The 18,562-nt window shown below is 42.5% G+C and overlaps 1 protein-coding gene across 4 annotated transcripts in view; it reads left to right on the forward strand.

The window, feature by feature from the left end:
- The window catches only part of CHD9 (chromodomain helicase DNA binding protein 9), a 236,622-nt gene that overhangs the window by 26,043 nt on the left and 192,017 nt on the right, over nt 1–18,562 (forward strand). The window contains exon 1 of one of the 4 annotated variants that reach the window (XM_089903036.1): nt 2,861–3,113. The exons of the other annotated variants lie outside the window; for them this stretch is intronic. The gene's annotated coding sequence lies outside the window, so the exon portion shown is untranslated. Of the gene's footprint in view, nt 1–2,860; nt 3,114–18,562 lie in introns of those variants that run through there. 4 annotated transcript variants of the gene reach the window in all.

The raw sequence follows: 18,562 nt of genomic DNA on the forward strand, positions 1-18,562 counted from the left end.
CCCAGGGAGAGGGCACTGAGGACCAGCCACCACATGGATAGACCCAGGACGTGAACAGGGCTCTGCCAGGGACATTTTGCTGCCCCCATCACTGTGACCACTTGCTCCTGCCCTCTGACTGCAGGTGACAATTCTGAACCGGCACAGCAGCACGTGACTGGTGAAGGGTCCCCCACCTCCAAGGTCAATGCTGCCTAATCCTCATGGAAACTCACACACCCCTGCCCTTCTTCAGGGTCCTTTATCCACTCTGTCTTGACAAGCCCACACCCTTCCGAGGTGTGCTTCACACCCATCCCAAGAGTAGAGTTTCATTTTCTCTTTTATTGAGTCCAAGTACACAGGATCATTCATAATCTTTGATTCATGACATTCTTTCGTCTTCATTTGGACCCTGCATAGCATGCATCTGGTTATTTATTATTTATTTATGTTTACTTATTTATTTATAATACAGTAAACACCTGTGAACCCACCACCCACTTCTCCCTATGTGTTTCAGCCCTTCCCATCACTTCGCCTCCCTCACCCATCCTGAATCTTGACTTTACCATTCATTGCTTTTCTAAAAATTAATTTTAATATATTTTTCTAAAAGTTGCATTGCTTAGATCTTGTTTTTAACTTGCTTAAGAGAATATTCTGCTGTATGTAGTCTTCTGAAATATACTTTTTCCTCAAAATATTATATTGCTAAAATTCATCCATATTGTAGCATAGAGCTATGTATGGTCCCTTTGTCCTCTTTATCACATCCCATGAGTACTTTTTATTTTTTCGATAGGTAAGTGGATTTATTTAGAGAGATACACATTCCATAGAAAGAATGTGGTCCATCTCAAAAGGCGAAAACTGCCTTGGGAGAAACACACTCCACAGACAGAGGGTGGGCCATCTCAGAAGGTGAGAGGCCCCACAAGTATTAATTTATTCTCCTGTCAATGAACGTTTGAGTCGTTACCAGCTTTCCACTCCTTTGAACGTGCTGAGCTGAACGTTTGGCACACATCTCCTGAAAAACAATGTGAATGTACCCATTTACCATCTCACCAACAATGAACGTGTGAAGACCCTATTGATCCACATCCTCTCCAGTACTTGGCATTATCAGGCTTCTTAATTTTTTCCAACTGAAAGGTTATCAAATGGTGTCTCACTGTGGTCTGTTCATTTCTATTGGCCATCCAAGTATGGTTAACGATGATTAGTGGTGCAGTGGGGATCACCCTGCCAAGGGGCCATGAGATTTAATGAAGCACAGCACGCTTGCAAAGCCTCTCCCAGTTGGGACCATGTCATTGTCTTGTTCAGCTGTGGGTCCCCAATACCCAGCATGGTGCCTGGCAACTCATTGTTATCATCACTGTGATCATCCTAACAGCAACGATAATAATATATTAACAGGTATTGAGCACTTACTAAGTGCCAGGTGCTATCCTAACTAACACCTTTACTTTTATTATCTTGTTTCATCATTTCAGAAACCCTATAAGGTAGGTTCTATATTACCCTCTTATAAAAGAGGGGGAACTGAAATTAAATATCTTTCCCAGAATCACACAAATAGTAAATGATGGATCCATTCACCATACCTGAACCCTGGCATCTGACACCCAAGCCCTTAACCGCTATATTATAGGTATCCAATAATACTTGAATGAAGTGCCTTTATTTACCGGTAACCAGAGGCAGGGTCAGATGCCTTGGCACTTTTACTTTTTATCTCCTATCAGATATATTTAACATGCACCCAAATTTTGGTTATAAACAAAGCTTAGAAGATTTTTATAATTTTACTGTAGTCAAATGTAACTCATTTAATTTATGATTGGTTATAATTTCTCAGCAATTATTATGCAGACTTGAGAACTCTCACTGTGAGAGAACTCTCACCTGCAAATTGTTCTTAAATGTCATGAGATGTTTATGAATTTCTCCTTTACCAATAATTCCCCTAACCCTGCTCTATTTTTTCCTCTTATCAATCACACTTATTATCTCTAACATACCATATAATTTGCTTATTTTTGTGTCCGTTATTCACCCACAAGGGCAGGAATATTTGTCTGCTTAGTTCTGTCTATACCTTTAATTGGTTTAGCACTTATGTAGCCCTGAAACTATAGTGCCTGCAACTATACCTGGCCAGAGAAACAGCTCAGCAGATCTTTGGTGAATGAAAGGCAGAAATGTACGCTTCCAGGAATGAATGAATGAGTGAATAAGCCAACGAATAGTAAATTGAACAGTTAATGAAGATTGGCTATATTATTTTCATTTGGTGGTTTAATTTTTTTCTTTTAGAGCCAACTCTTTTTTTCAGGGTTCAGGTTTCAAACACTTCTGTAGGCCCTGGGAGGCCAGAGATTTTGTGTCTCTATGCCAGATGGCTAAAACAGTCCTGAGGATCCAAAACAATGTTTTGTTGCCTTTTCCTTTATCTCTTAAAAACCAACATCAGCAATGAGCAGCCTGCCTCAAATGAGACTGGCAACAAGGCAGGACGCATTAAAAAAACAAAACACAACAAAACAAAACAAAAAACTCCTGGCAGCATTAATATAGCAATTTTTCTAGCAATCTCCATCAGTGTCCAGGTCCAGCGCACGCTGTTATATGTGCAAAACATCTGACATATGCGTAACAGGCTTGAACCCCTGGCTGTTGTTTGTATTTCCAAACTGGGGTGCACTAGATAAATGCAGGAATCAGGAACCATCCCTCCTAGTCAAGCATTTGTGGCTCAGTTCTCAGAGCCAGGCCAAACGAGTAATTATAGCTTCCCTCTGTGGTGTACAGGGCAGGAGGCTGATTTAATAAAGGAAGCCTGCTGTCTGTCTCCAGCCTGGCTCTGACTCATGGGACCAGGGAGTCCCAAACTCGCTACCCACAGAGGGCGGGCGAGCAGCTGCGGAGGGTGGTAGGTGCGGGTGGCCGCCTAGAAAAGCCGAAAGCCCAGAGAATGAGGAAACTCCCTGCTTGGCCCTGACGAACCTGCAGCTGGAGCCAGAGGAAGTGAGGCTCAGACAGCGCAGCTGCTGTTCCAGCAACTGCGGCCCCTGCCACACCCTTGAAAGGAGGCCCCCGCCGCGTGGAGATGTAAAATAAAATGGGTTAGTAATTTTCACATTCGGGATTAATTGGGGGAGAAACCAAATCGCCTCTATGAGGGACGGCTGCCTTTGCATGCTAGGCCGGTGGCTTGGGTTTCTTGTAGGGGCCTTGGGTGGTTGGAGTCTGGAGAGATGAGCGCTCTGTCCTTTTGATTTCCCACTTGGGCAGGGGAGGCAGCTAATTAGGTCTTTACAGCCACAGTGGCAGTTTGACCTGGGAGTGGCTTCAGCTCCGTGAGGGCGACAGCCTGCTCTGGGGAGGATTTGGACTCCACCCTAGTCGGGTCACCGGCGGTCATTTTATCCTTCCTTCCGTCTCCTTCTTCTTCCTCCGCTGGCAGGCAGCCAGATGGAGACAACTTGCCCTCCTCCTCCAGGCCCCGTGGGCCAGGAGATTCCAGCCCGCACCCCTTCCCTTCCCGCTGAGTCATCCACCTCCCGGTCAGGTGATCCTCCCCTGGGCCCTTCCGAGAGCACCTTGACCCATATTCTGAACTCTCCATTGCAGCAGGTTCGAATCGTCCTGAGAGAGGGCCCGCCAGGCCAGTGGGCAGGGGGCCCTGGTGCCGCTGCTGGCAGCCCCAGGCTGCAGACCAGGCGCCCCGGGCAGTAGGAAGGGGGTGCTCCCCACTGAGAACCACCAGACAAGCCTGAAAACTGGAGAGTTAGGAGGCTGTGTGCCCGGCAGGGGGAGGGAGGTGTCGAGTTGAGTCAGCTGGGAAAGCTGACAGCCACTGGGAGACACACGCCTCCTCCCCTCCTGCTTCGGGCTGGTGGCTCCGTGCCAGGCCCCAACTGAGCGGGCTGCCGGGGACAAGCAGGGCAGTGAAGGGCACATGCGATCCCGGCTCCAGGGTTGGGTGATACTGCTGTCCAGGGGAGGGGAAAGGTGAGGAACTATGCAAATCATGGGATCAACCTAGATGACTCATCGGGATAATCCCAGCCGAGAAAATAGCTCCACCCCACCCCTACCCACAAGGAACAAGTTCCCGTCCCCAAATCACCCACAAAACAGCCTCGACTTACTTTGTCTATGGGTTCTTTGTGCAGTTGCGGCCTGTGCACTCTTTGTGTCCCCTGGATGTGAGGATAACGGGGGCGGTGCTGTGGGAAATGAAATCAGCAGGGAAGGGTTCAGAATCAAACTTCAGTCACTGTAGGCCTCAGTCTCCAATCTGTCACCGGGGGCAGGGGTTTAATAAAACGACACTACGTACGTCAAATGGTGTGAGCGTCAGGTCAGATGGCATGTGTAAAAATATTCTATTAATCATGCATAATTATGCATAACTATACGATGTTCTCTTCTCTAGATTGTTATATCATTCCCTCCTTCTTCTTTTTGTTTTTTTTTCTAAATTGTTTGGCTGCGCCCTGCAGCACATAGGATCTCCCCCCACCAGGGATCACACCCGCACCCCCTGTAGTGAAAGGGCAGAGGCTTAACCACTGGACCGCCAGGGACCCCCAACCCCAGCCCCAGCCCCTTCTGAGAGGATCATTTTATTTGCTGAATGTCCCAGACATAGAAGAGCCTGGCCCTGGGTGTGTTCACAAATGCAAACAGAAAACGGTAGTTTCTGGCTACTTTGTGGTCTATCAAGTCTAATGCACAGCCCCATGTAGCATGATTACACACCACCCACAGGTTAACTGTACATCATTTTATTCTTTCATATCAAGAAAAGCTGTGCCTGTATCATAATTTGGATAATAATCTGCAGACTGGAGCAAAGTTCATTTTTTAAATCAGAATGTAAACTTAAGAAGAAGTTACTGCCTGGGGCACAGTGAGTGCTAGATGGCAGGGCAGGTGCAAGTGACACGGGTGGAAGCAAAGACGAAGGGAAGAGGGAAAGAAGGGAATTAGTAACTGTAGGAGCAGAGCTGGATTTACCGGGAAGCTAATAATGCTTAAATTTCAGGGCCCTTCATTTGCATGCATTCCAAGGCCTGGTACCTAATTTTTAATTTGTAATTACGTATTCCTTTCCTAAAAGTGAGCCCTCAGTATTGTATACACTTCAGGCCCCACCACACCTGGATCTGTCCCTTTCCAGAAGGTCTCTGAGAGACTCAACCTTTGTTCTTGTATAAGATTCACAAGCACAAAAGAAATGCAAGTGGTATGGGGGATGTGGCATTTCCACGTTGTCTCCACCGTGAACTCCAAATCTGAAATTTGCAGGAAGATCCACATGTAAGCCAGGCAAGGACAACACCCTAAGGAATGGGATGTAGAAAGAGGGTGGAGGTCAGGAATGCACAGAATTATTGGGCCAATTCCAACTGACTTCCCGAATCCACTGTGGTAGTTCCAGGACTCTGCAGTGTCCAGGTTTGAATCTGGTTGCACAGCATGGGGCAGTGGAAAGACAGTGGCTTGCAATCTGGAAGTCTCTAACTAGTCCTGGCTGGTCTTCTCTAGTCCTCTCTCATTAACTAGCTATGTGGCCCTGGTGGAGTAACTTAACCTCTTTGGGTCTACATTTAAGATAACGGTGGGTGCTTTCAGAGGGCTTTGCTTAAATTGCCTTTTTCATCACTGTATTCTCATTGTTGAGTGCAATGTAATAATAATAAAAGTAATAATTAGTATTATTTTATATTAATAGCAAAAATTTACATAGTGCTTATAGATGTGGAAACTGAAGTACAAAGCTGTTACTAAATTTCCCCAGGTCATCCATCTAGTACACGGCAAAGCTGTGATTCAAACTCAAGCAGTCTGGCTCCAGAGTCCCCCTTTTCAATCACTTTACATTTTAAATACATATTTTTTTAAACTAATAGATTTTATTTTTTAGAACACTTATAGGTTTACAGAAAAATTGAGAGACAGTACAGAGAGTTTGAGGAATGAAGCAAATCAGCAAATGAAGTATCCTTTGATTGAGACCATGATTCATTACCCAAGGTACATGGGAAAGAAACTGGTGAGCTCTCCATTTTGTATAGGTTACTCCACCTAATTCTCATAGCTAACTACTTTGTTAAGTAGGTAGCATTAACAGCATTTTTCAGTGAGGAAACTAAGGCTCAGAGAGGCTAGGGGACTTGTCCCAGGTAATGCAGCAGATGGAGGTTTAAGACTAGAAAGTTATGATGTATCGGATCCTAAAGATATGTTTGCCTCTCTGAAAACTTCGTAATTATCACCAAAAGGTATTTTGTCTTATGTTTATTTCCCTAACGTTCACCTCTAGTGCCACAGAGTTTTAAAAATGCTTTGTAACCTTTTATATCTTTTGGTCCAGGAAGGTGGGTGAGGCAGTGATTATGATTCCATTTTATAGAGGAGGCTACTCAGGCTGTAAAAATTAAGATCCTATGATAAGTGCTGAGGTAGAGTCAGGACTGAAACACGATTTGTTGACTCTCCTCCCTTTTCATTCAAGCATCCCTCCATCATAAACTACCTCATTGCACGTTTACTCTTGCTAAGCCCACACAGAGGAAATACCTTGTTTGCTATGAGTCCCCGAGGGACTGCCTCTCTTCCCAGAGGTCGGCCAAGAAAATTTTTCCAAAACCGAAGCTTTGACTTCGTTTATGTCCTTTACTACATGTTTGGCATTTTATCTGCTCGGTTGCCAAAGCATGGAGAGAAAGGGTTAACTGTGCCATTTTCTTTTCCCCCCTGTACTGAACCAACCCAAGGGGGAGTTGGCCATTTTCAGTTAAAGAAGGTTGTGCCTGATTCTGATGGCACAATCAGAAACTGCATTGCCAGTGTTGGAAACCCATTTCATGATGGCAGCAAAGAAAGGGTTTCCACTCTGCCCTCAGCTCTCTGGCCAATATAAGTATACTTCTGAAGCAAGCAAATTATCTTTGGCACTTCCCCTTCCTTGACAGCCTCAAGCTGGAGGCACCCAACTTATTACCCCAGAGCAGAGCATATTCTTTTTCGTTCGTTTGTTTGTTTTTACTTGATCTTCTTATTTTGAAAAAATTTCAAACCCATGGAAATGGTGCAAGAATGAGGCGTCATAGATTAAGAAGGGCTTACTTAACGTTTTTATTTTAATTTTCTATACAATTTTTAAAGATTACACTCCATTTACATTTGTTACAAAATGTTGGCTGTATTCCATATTGTACAATACATCCTTGTAACCTGTCTTACACCCAGTAGTTTGTACCTTCCACTACCCACCTCCTGTACCGCCCCTCCCCCCCAAGAGGGTTAATTAACTTTAAAAACCTTATTTAATGTAATTTTTTAAATTTTAAAATATTAATTTTTTAATTTTGACTAGGAGTTACATTTGTCTGGTTCAAAATTCAAGAGTATATACAGTGAGAAGTCTCTCCCAAACCTTGTCCCCCATTATCCAGTGTCCTTTTCTAGAAGAAGCCAATGATTCAGTTTATTATGTACCCTTCCAGAGATATTTCATATGTATACAAGAAAATATAATTGTATGCATGTATTCTTGTTTTGCCTTTTTTTCCCCATGATAGCATACTCTATTATCCCACATCTTGGTTTTGTATTTGAAATCATTCTAATTCCATTCATAAAGAGTACTCTCAAATTTTAAAAAATGATTTTATTGTATTCCATTGTTTGGGTATTCCATAATTTGGTTAACCAGGTCCCCAAGGTCATCACTTAAGTTGTTTCTAAACTTTTGCCTTTACTGACAGTACTGTAATGAATAACCCTGTACGTGTGTTATTCCTTAGGATAGATTGTAATAGAGACCAGAATTAAGGTTCTACTATGAGATTATGTCCGGGAGGTTTCATAAGTTCAGGCACTTAGAAGGCAGGTCATTCCTTGCCTCTGTTCTACACTCCTTTGATCTGTGATTGGTAACCTAATCTTACATGCTCTAGGTCTTTAAATTTTCACTGGTGCTATCTCCAGTCACAGCAGTGATAAAAGAACTTTTCAGCATTTTCTCATGCTAAGATGGTCTGTTTCTCACTGGTCTCTGGTGCCCACCTCTGCTCAGAACATTGGCCAGTTAGTTCAACAAATAGTACCTGTGTTGCTACCATGAATCTAAACTGGTCTGGGACCCATCAGTCAATTTGTGTTCTGACCTTGGTGCCAGGTTAGAACACTTGAACCAGAAGTCCAGACTTCATGCTGTTTGTATTTGAGAAATAAATCAAAGTTTCCCAAGTGTGCTGTTAGAAGAATTCAAAGAAGCATGGTAAAAAGGTATAAATACCAACAACAACAACAAAAATGATAAACAGTTATTTCCCAAAGGACAGCTGGAAGGCAGTGCTGCAAAGTTAAGTAGCCAGGAACATCCTCTGCTGCTTTTTCAAATTAGGTCTTGTTACATATATTTACTAGGACACATTTCAGATAAAGAACTAAACTCCATCATTGTTAGCTCAGAGGAAAAGAAGAAAGGTTCATAATCTAGTTAAAGATGCAACTGCCACAATAAACACACACACACACCACACCACCACCATCACCATACCCCACACCCCACACCTTACATGTGGTGTGGTTACACTGTAGCATTTTGAAAAAAAAAAAAAAATCAATCTCATTTAGCATCCTGCTTCCCAGATGGGCTACCCTACATCTATTCTAAATATTAAAAAAAAAAAAAGACTGTATTTCGTCCTTGAAAATATTTAGGAAAGGAAATACGTACGTTCGTTCCACCAAATATATATGTATATAAAGGAAAGATTACATCAAAACTTCTGAGCAACCTTCCAGCTTTAAAATATGTAGTCACTCTCATCATCAAGAAGTTCTCCTTGGACTTCCCTGGTGGCACAGTGGTTAAGAATCCACCTGCCAATGCAGGGGACACGGGTTCGAGCCCTGGTTCGGGAAGATCCCACATGCCACAGATCAACTAAGCCGGTGCGTCACAACTGCTGAGCCTGTGCTCTAGAGCCCGTGAGCCACAACTACTGAAGCCCACGCACCTAGAGCCCGTGCTCCGCAACAAGAGAAGCCACCACAATGAGAAGCCCACGCGCCACAATGAAGAGTAGCCCCTGCTCGCCGCAACTAGAGAAAGCCTGCACGCAGCAACGAAGACCCAATGCAGCCAAAAATAAACTTATATTAAAAAAAAAAAGTTCTCCTTTCCATCTGTTAACTATTTTTTAAAAAATATTTATTTATTTATTTGGTTGCCCCAAGTCTTAGTTGCAACAGGCGGGCTCCTCAGTTGCGGCATGTGGACTCCTTAGTTGTGGCATGGGAACTCTTGGTTGCGGCATGCATGTGGGATCTAGTTCCCTGACCAGGGATCGAACCTGGGCCCCTGCATTGAGAGTGCAGAGTCTTAACCACTGCGCCACCAGGGAAGTCCCCTGTTATCTATTGAAATAATTGTCACCCGAGGCTTGAGCATGATACGTGACAAGTTCATTTATTTCATAAACCTTTATTGAGTATCTGCTGTGGACCAGGCACTGCCACAGCACTGAGGATGTGGTGGACAGAGATCTTTATCCCATGGGGCTTATGTTCTAGTGGAGGTGGAGAGACAGTAAACAACAGCAAAAGATACAGTATATCACATGGTGCTAAGTGATATGGGGACAAATAAAGCAGGGGACGCAGTAGGGAGTGTGGGGACGAGGGGGGAGGGTCACATTTAAAAAAAATTAATTAATTATTTTATTTTGGGCTGTGTTGGGTCTTCGTTGCTGCACGCGGGCTTTCTCTAGTTGCGGTGAGCAGGGGCTGCTCTTCGTTGCGGTGCGTGGGCTTCTTATTGCGGTGGCTTCTCTTGTTCCGGAGCACGGGCTCTAGGCACGCGGGCTTCAGTAGTTGTGGCACGCAGGCTCAGTAGTTGTGGCTCACGGGCTCTAGAGCACAGGCTTGGTAGTTGTGGCACGCGGGCTTAGTTGCTCCGCAGCATGTGGGATCTTCCCGGACCAGGGCTTGAACCCGTGTCCCCTGCATCGGTGGGCGGATTCTTAACCACTGTGCCACCAGGGAAGTCCGAGGGTCACAATTTTAATTTGTGAGGTTAAGGAAGGCCTCACTGAGAAAGTAGCATTTGAACAAAGTCCTGGAGGAGGGGAGGTGATATAATGGTGGCCCTTCAGGTACAAAGTAAATAAACCTCCTTTGTGGTATAATTTGAGGGTAAGCCCTTTTTATCTCCAAATGTTCTTTTCACCAACTAATCATGATTCCTAAAATTCTGTTATTAGTGATACACACTTAGGTTAAGATGCTAAAATTAAAAATATACAGTTCTGAACTATTAAAACCTTTGGGTGAATTTGTTTATCTGATACTTTTGTAAGTTTCAGCAATGGAGGAGAGTAAGGTGATTGAACAGGGGGAGGTATGTGCAGTGATAACAGATTTGAGGACGTGCAAGGGGCAAGAATGTGACACAAGGGCCTGGGTTTCCGCCGCTGGGAGCAGGACTGAATCCTCCTTAAGAATTGCTCTCATTTTGCCTGCTGTGTCCACGCCCATGTTGCCCAGTCCTGGGGCTGATCCTGGGGTTCTCAGCCAGTTCCTCCTGACCATAGTGCTAAGGGAGGTGCTCTGGGATGCAGGAAACAGGCTGATGGGTGGTTTAATAACATCTCCCCGGGAGCTCGGCAGAGTGTTTGGAGTTGTGCTGCAGACAGTCGTGTAAAAGGGGACACACAGGAAAGCAAGTCTGAGACTTGTAGCTCTATTAGTCTATGGTTAATTTAACAGCTCTCAGAAAAATAAACGAGTCAGGAAACTCTGAAAGTTTCCTCCTTAATCAATGCAGGAAAGCAGCATTATGTATGACGACATTCACCTCATCTTTTGAAATGAGATTATCCCCTATGTCTGTATTTTAGGTTTACCTTTGTTCCTATAAGTCCCATTCTCAAAAAATCCTTCTATAGACAAAAGCTTTAGACCATGGGTCACAAACTCAAATGCCTACAGGGACCAGAGAATAATGGACACGAGTAGGTAGGGATTGGTGGGGACCGAGACACAGTGGAGAGTGCTTGCCTCTCCTCAGCTCCTGGGAGTGTTATCAACGGGGAATGAAAGTTCAGTATTGCTAGAATTTTTCATTTTTCAACAGAAGGTGGAAATCCAAATTTTTAGGCAAAATCTTCTGATTTTTAAATGTTGGCAACCAGTCCAAGACAGTTGGATACACTGTACAGCCCATTTATGATGTCTGATATAAACAGAGAATTTTGGTACATTATGGAACACGATAGCGAAGGTAGGCAGAGGAGGGACATCTGATTAACCTGCAAGTTTGAGAAGGTACATTTTTTAGGGAGTTGACTGCTTTGCCAAGGTTCTGCCTCATCTCTTTAACCAGTTATCTTGGGAAATAAATCAAAATTTCCCAAGTGTGCTATTTGAAGAATTCAAAGCTAGGAACCTTGGAGTCGTCCTGGTGGCATGGGTGAAAATGCTGAACAGAGAATTCAGAGGCCTGGGTCCTAGTGTTGGTTCTTTCACAAACTCAGGGTGCTACCTTGGGTGGATCTCTCAGTCCCTTGGGGTTTAATTCCCTTATCTGCAGAATGAGGGGCTGGACTTCACGGATTTTTAGAATGTCCTCCTCCAAGCCCAGGAAGTCTTCAGACATGCATTCAAGGGGTGGAGAAGGGCAGGGCATCCCAAAGCTCACAGAAAGGCTGCTCAGCTTTTGTTCTGTTTTTTCATTCGGGACTTCTGCTTTTCTGTGTTTTAGATCTTGAGCTTCTGCAAAAAAAAAAAAAATCTTTTTAAAGAAAGTTTCCTCATTTTCAAAGAAGTTTCAAAATCATTGAATTAGTTTATCAGTATCAGTAATATGTTATTAGTTGAGGTTTGCAAACTCTATGAGGTGTGCAGCTAATCGAAATGATAGGTTTTTTCTCCATTTGTCTACCACTGCTTGTCTGGTTACAGCTGCTGCCAGCTCCCACCTCAGGCATAAATCAAACCAACAAGTGGCCAACAAATAGTTTAGGAAGATCTGACACATGACCCAGTTCAATAGATTGTTTGGGGGGATTTAAGAAAATCTTTCTTTTGGTGATCAGATGTGTTGTTTTTGTGATACTATATATACCTATAAAATAGAGTCATATTTGCTACTAAATAAGCTTTTCCTGGTTCACATGATTTGGTAAATTATAGCAACTTTTCACAGTGATCTGCAGCTTCCAGGGGCTCTGACACTGGGAGAAATCTGAAAATCACTCGACTGACTTTTAAAAATTAGCTATAATTTATTGATAATCTAATATGTGCCGGTTTTAGGTATATCATCTCTAAGCTTCAGATTATTTGCACTGCAAAAGAGATATTTTTAATCTCTATTTTACTAATAAATAAAGAAACTAAGTGAGGTTAAACTAGGTGAGGTTGAAGACTTACCTGGACCACATAGGATTCTAACCCATACCTGTCCCAGCATGTTCTCAGCCAGACAACCTCAAAGGTCGCTTCTAACCTTGAGAAGTTAGGAGGCAGGAGTTCTTCTGTTTTAAGCTGTCCTAGGATCAACTGCAAAACTGCTGTCAACTTGCAACTTTCCAGATCCTCTTACCTACTGAAACCCTTGAATTAAGTTTTGTTAACTCATAGTCATTCAAGTTTAGTGCCCTGATCTTTACTAATAAGAGGGTCTCTGAATTTAAATAGTCCCTTGCATAGCCAGGACATCTTCTGTAGGAGATGAAAGAACTTTAGATCAGACTTTTGGGGATGAATAGGTGGATTTATTGTGTTATGTCTGTACTTGGCCAAGCTGAGTTTCTCCTGTTGCAAAAGAAATGGCTTTCCCTGTTGGGTGATCTACATACTGTTCTGGTCTAATGGATTCAGTTTCCCTAGTGGACAACTGTTTTGTTCAACACTTTGCTGGGCACATAGTATAACCTAGGTCAGTATTTCTAATGACAGTAACCACTGGATTTATTTACTTATTTATTTATTTGCTTAAAAGTTCACCTACATGGGCTTCCTTGGTGGCGCAGTGGTTAAGAATCTGCCTGCCAATGCAGGGGACACGGGTTCGAGCCCTGGTCTGGGAAGATCCCACATGCCATGGGGCAGCTGAGCCCATGCGCCATAACTACTGAGCCTGTGCTCTAGAGCCCGCGAGCCACAACTACTGGAGCCCGCACACCTAAAGCCCGTGCTCCGCAACAAGAGAAGCCACTGCAATGAGAAGCCCGTGCATCGCAACGAAGAGTAGCCCCCTCTCGCCACAACTAGAGAAAGCCCGCGTGCAGCAACAAAGACCCAATGCAGCCAAAAATAAACAAATTAAATAAATAATTTTTTTAAAAAGGAGCTTATAAAAAAATGTTCACCTACAAGACAGTAGACCAGTAATTTTCATTTACACACCGCAACGTTTTCAGAGAATAATGTTTGTGAACATTATTAGTAAGAAACAGAAATGTGAGGCAGAGAGCGTAGGTGTTCTGATTCTCATTTAGCAGGCAAGAAAAATTGCTTATAATTCATTCAGTTGGCAAGTGGTAGGGCCTGAATTTCTACTTGTAATCCCGTGTGCTCCATTTTACTAAAGTCATTTGGTTTTTCTAACTGGAGGGGAAACCAGTTGACTTTCAGCATGAATCTAGGTTTTGTTAACAGTTCTGATGGTGATTTTGAAAAATAAAGGAAAAATAGTTTATTAATTGCACAGCTTGAGAAAAATATCAATAGCCATTGCTTTACCTTAAAAAAAAAAGTAGAGGTCCCAATTATTCATAAGGTCTTCAAATTTAGAGTTTGCCATAACAAAAAATATGGACAAATGTTTCTGAGCCCACCACTACTTGGTCTCTGTTTCCTGCAAGAAAGAGGATGGAAATTGGACACATCCCTCTGGGAGCATTGTTTTTTATTCACTTTGCACTTGAGTGATTGGTTGATTGCCTCTGACTTCTACAGCTATGTGAAGGGGTTTGTTGACGACTTTCTTTTATGAAGGAAGAGAGAAGTGTGCTGGAACTTTCCCCTTTGAGTTTGAGGTTTTGAGAGCAGGTCCTAACAGATGAACCTCAGTTACTTGGGTGCCTTTTCTCTTTCTTTCCTGGGAGGTTAATTTTTCATTTGGTTTGTGCCTAATTCTGCCCCTTTGCGATAGCAAGGCAGGTATTCAGAAGCCACAAGTGTAGTCTGAAGAACACTTTAGGTTGCCCTAGACAGAGGTGACACAGAAACGACTCACCTAGAGGATAAGAACACGGTAGTTGGATAGTTATTCAGTTTCGTGTTACTTAGAGCAGTACTTTCTACCTTGGCTGCACAAGCAATGACACAAAGAGGTTTTAAAACATATTGGTGCCTGAGACCCATCACCCCTAGGTTGGGGCCGGGTCTAAGCAAAGGTAACTTTTAGGTTTCCCAGGTGATTCTAGTATGCAGTTAGCTTTGAGAATCTCTCATTGAGGCTTCCAATATCTTATTCAAAACCAGGTGAGATAACCCCAAATGACAGCAGTTCTTTCTCCCAGGACATTACAGGTATTTTGGGTGAACATTTCATTCAGTGGAAAATACACATTTCTTTTTTTTTCTTTCTTTTTTTTTTAAGTGAGAGTTTTTAAAAATTTTTTATTTTATATTGGAGCACAGTTGATTAACAGTGTGTTAGTTTCAGGTGTACAGCAAAGTGATTCAGTTATACGTATACATGTATCTATTCTTTTTCAAATTCTTTTCCCATTCTGGTCATTACAGAATATTGAGTAGAGTTCCCTGCGCTATACAGTAGGTCCTAGTTGGTTATCTATTATAAATATAGTGGTGAAAATACACACTTGTTGAGCACCTGTGTTCTAGGTGCTGAGAATACTTCCAGGAACAAGACTGAGCCTGCCTTGGCCTCGAGATGCTTGGTTTCTAGTGGGCAGAGACAAACACACACACACAGGACTGTGGTGTTTACAAGGAAACCACCGGAGTAATTAGGGGTCAATGAAGGCCTCTGTGAGGAGCAGCCATACCTAGAGCGTACGGAAAGGCAGAGGGAATAGAGGGTGAAAAGTTCCCGAGACAAGGAAGAGTGGTATGTTTGAGGAACAGAAAAGACTGCAGTCACTTTTGTTTATCTACAAACAGGAGTGCCAGAGAATGAGCAAGCTCCAGCCTGACATTTCTTACAGTTTCCACAAATCACTCCATATATTCTTGCCAAATAGTACATACTCTGAAAAGGGAACACAAGGAGAAGTGTCTTCTAGGAGCCAGGGTACTGTGTGCTGGACGAAGACGGCTCCACGGGATTAGCCAAAAATTGCTGACTATGCGAAAAAGTCAGGCAGTCCTCCATGACACTGAGATGGACCGTGAGAAAAGGGAAAATTCAGTTATGTATTTGATAGCCAGAGGATTTGGCCTAATGCTTCGGTCTTTTATCTTGTTGCTAACCATCACTCAAATACAGCCAATCAGCGAGGCAGAACTGGCCCCGTTTTGGAAGAAATTCAGTTCTCTGACATACTAGTTTTGAGCTCTCTACCCAACCAAACTTTCTGGAAGGTGAAACGTTTGTCAACTATTTGTAATGTTGGAGAAATCAAATATATGCCTGTAGGAGACAATTTCTATGAATTTCTTGTTTTAAGAAACATTGACTCAGCTCCTTTCCTGGTTTCCACAAAAGACTTCTACTTAAACTGCACAGGGTCTGGGAATTCCCTGGCAGTCCAGTGGTTAGCACTCTGAGCTTTCACTGCTAAGGGCCCAGGTTCAGTCTCTGGTTGGGGAACTAAGATCCCCCAAGCCATGTGGCGTGGCCAAAAAGAAATTGTGCAGGGTCACTAACTGCTTACCATCTAATGGTAACCAGAAAGCTACACTGACTTACTTTCAACAAAATTTTCTAAGGCCTCTCTGCTCTTGAATTAAAAAAAAATTTTTTCAGTCATATAACCTGGAATTAATTTTCCTGGTTGGCATGTTGTCACTCTTCCTCTATAAAACAAACCATGGGGTTCAGTGCAGAGAAAACAACTATAATGAATATGCATCCTCAATCAGAATGTCCAGGAATTCCAATAATCTCTACATGCTTTTATGTAAGAGACCGCATGCTGCCCTGATAAAAAAAGAGTGCTTTAAAAGGTGATATTAATAAGAAAGATAGCCCTTCTTAAGAAATCCATATGAGGTAAGAAAAAACTCACTCAGTTATTTAAAAAAAATGCAAGACCATGTAATGGTTAAAGGATTTATTTTATTCCTAACAATAATATACGAGTTTTATAAGCTCTTTCCAAGACAGAATAAGGAGCGTGAAACCTGGCCGATGGGATTATGGAAAGATGGTGACCAAATTATAGTCATGGCTATAACTAATGAGGAAAAACAAGTCAAGAAATATTCAGGGGAAACCTGGTGCAATTTTCTCTTTTTTGAAGCTTAAACAAGACAAGATGGGTTTAAATTGCACCAGGATGGATTTCTCCTTGAAATAAGATGCCCATAATGCCTATAAAACAAACCAGTTGATTAGAAAAATACATGTCTACAGTTTCCATTAGTCCTTAGGCTCTGTGGTATAGAGCATACGTGGTTTTTTTAGTATACCAATTACAGTACCTGTAAATGAAAGTTAAGTATTAATAAATTAATAAAAATAATTAATTAGTGGGTATTATTTACTTGACAAAACTTGCCATGAGGCAAAAGGACCATGCCTATCTTTTTCATTGTTGGATTCCCAGCACCTAGCACTGTACCTGACACTTCACGGATATTCTTTTTTTTTTTTTCTTTTTTCTTTTTTGGCCACGCACACCGTTTGCGGGACTTAGTTCCCTGACCAGGCATTGAACCCGGACCCCGGCAGTGAAAGCGCTGAGTCCTAACCACTGGACCACCAGGGAATTCCTTTTCAGAGATATTCTTTAAATATTTGTTGAATGAATTAATTTCTTAAATTGCAGCTGCACATCATGCATTTCATCTCCCCAAACTTGATTTAGATATAACTTCTCCAGGAATGCTTATATTACCCAAAGAGAAGCAGATGAACAAAGAGAAGGAATAAGGTGCTCAGGGATGTCTTATCAAGGAAAACAGCAAAACCTGTTTTTTTTTTTCCTGAAGACCTTTTAAGATTAGGACAAGCAACTTTTGTTTGTTGGTTTGTTTGTTTTGTTTTGTTTTTGGCCGTGCCATGCAGCATGTGGGATCTTAGTTCCCTGACTGGAGATCGAATCTGGGCCCTTGGCAGTGAGAGCTCGGAGTCCTAACCACTGGACCGCCAGGGAATTCCCAGGACAAGCAACTGTTTATAAAAGCAAAACAGTGGAAAATTTGAACTGTCAAGTAGGATCATGCTTTGAAGTATATTTCTAGCTAAAAGCAGGGGATAAAATAGATACAACTTAGAGACTCTTAAGATCTGTCCCTGATTAAGTAGGCCTAAGATAATAGTCTGAAGAATGGCTGCCTGGCTGAACACATCCTTTGGATGTTGTTATCAGCAGCCACTAGATTTGAAAACAGTGCTGAACATGCTTTTAATTGATCTTTGAGGTGCTCTAAGCTACAACTGAAAGCCTGCCCTTTTTTCTATTTGCTTGAACAAGAGTCTGAAAAGGGAGGCTGAAGAGCTTTCTAATGATATCCTTTACCCTTTCTTCTAAAAAGAACCTATGTTTTCCACTGAGTTAAGGAAATTTCACAACACCCAGGGGCTAAAGTGAAGTTAGTTTTTATTCACTACTGAACCAACTTTCAGATTCTTTTCCTAGAGTGGAAAAGTATCTAAGCTCTTCAAGCTACTATTCGTAATTGCAGAAAGATGGAAATCATGTTATATTCCATAATATAATGGGGCATAAAACATTTAAGTTATGAATGTACATAAAATGTGTAAGAGATTAAAAAAGCATTCCTAAAGTACTTATCTTTGGTCTGTGAAACAACATTTTCTTTAGTGCCTCAACCTGTGAATGAATGTCAATAAAGATGAATGAGAAGATATTTTGTCCACACACATTTGTTCAGTATTTATTATTATTATTATTTTAATATATTTATTTATATTTGGCTGGGTTGGGTCTTCGTTGCTGTGTGCAGGCTTTCTCTAGTTGCGGCGAGCGGGGGCTACTCTTCGTTGTGGTGCACAGGCTTCTCATTGCGATGGCTTCTCTTTGTTGGGGAGCACGGGCTCTAGGCACACAGGCTTCAGTAGTTGTGGAACGCGGGCTCAGTAGTTGTGGCTCTCGGACTCTAGAGTGCAGGCTCAGTAGTTGTGGCACACGGGCTTAGTTGCTTCGCGGCATGTAGCATCATCCCAGACCAGGGATTGAACCCGTGTCCCCTGCATTGGCAGGCAGATTCTTAACTGTGCCACCAGGGAAGTCCCCAGTTTTTATTATTAATAATTTAATATTATTTATATGAAAATAATAATCCCTTCTTCTGTAGCCAACACAGCTCCCAATCTGGTACACATACATGGTGAGGGTAAGGTAAATTATACCAAAGTCACAAAACTGGTGAGCCCAATGTGAGAAATAAC

This window comes from Delphinapterus leucas, chromosome 20, assembly GCF_059928025.1.
Source record: "Delphinapterus leucas isolate spDelLeu-1000000601 "Yukka" chromosome 20, BTC_Dleu_Yukka2, whole genome shotgun sequence".
Lineage (NCBI taxonomy): Eukaryota > Metazoa > Chordata > Mammalia > Artiodactyla > Monodontidae > Delphinapterus > Delphinapterus leucas.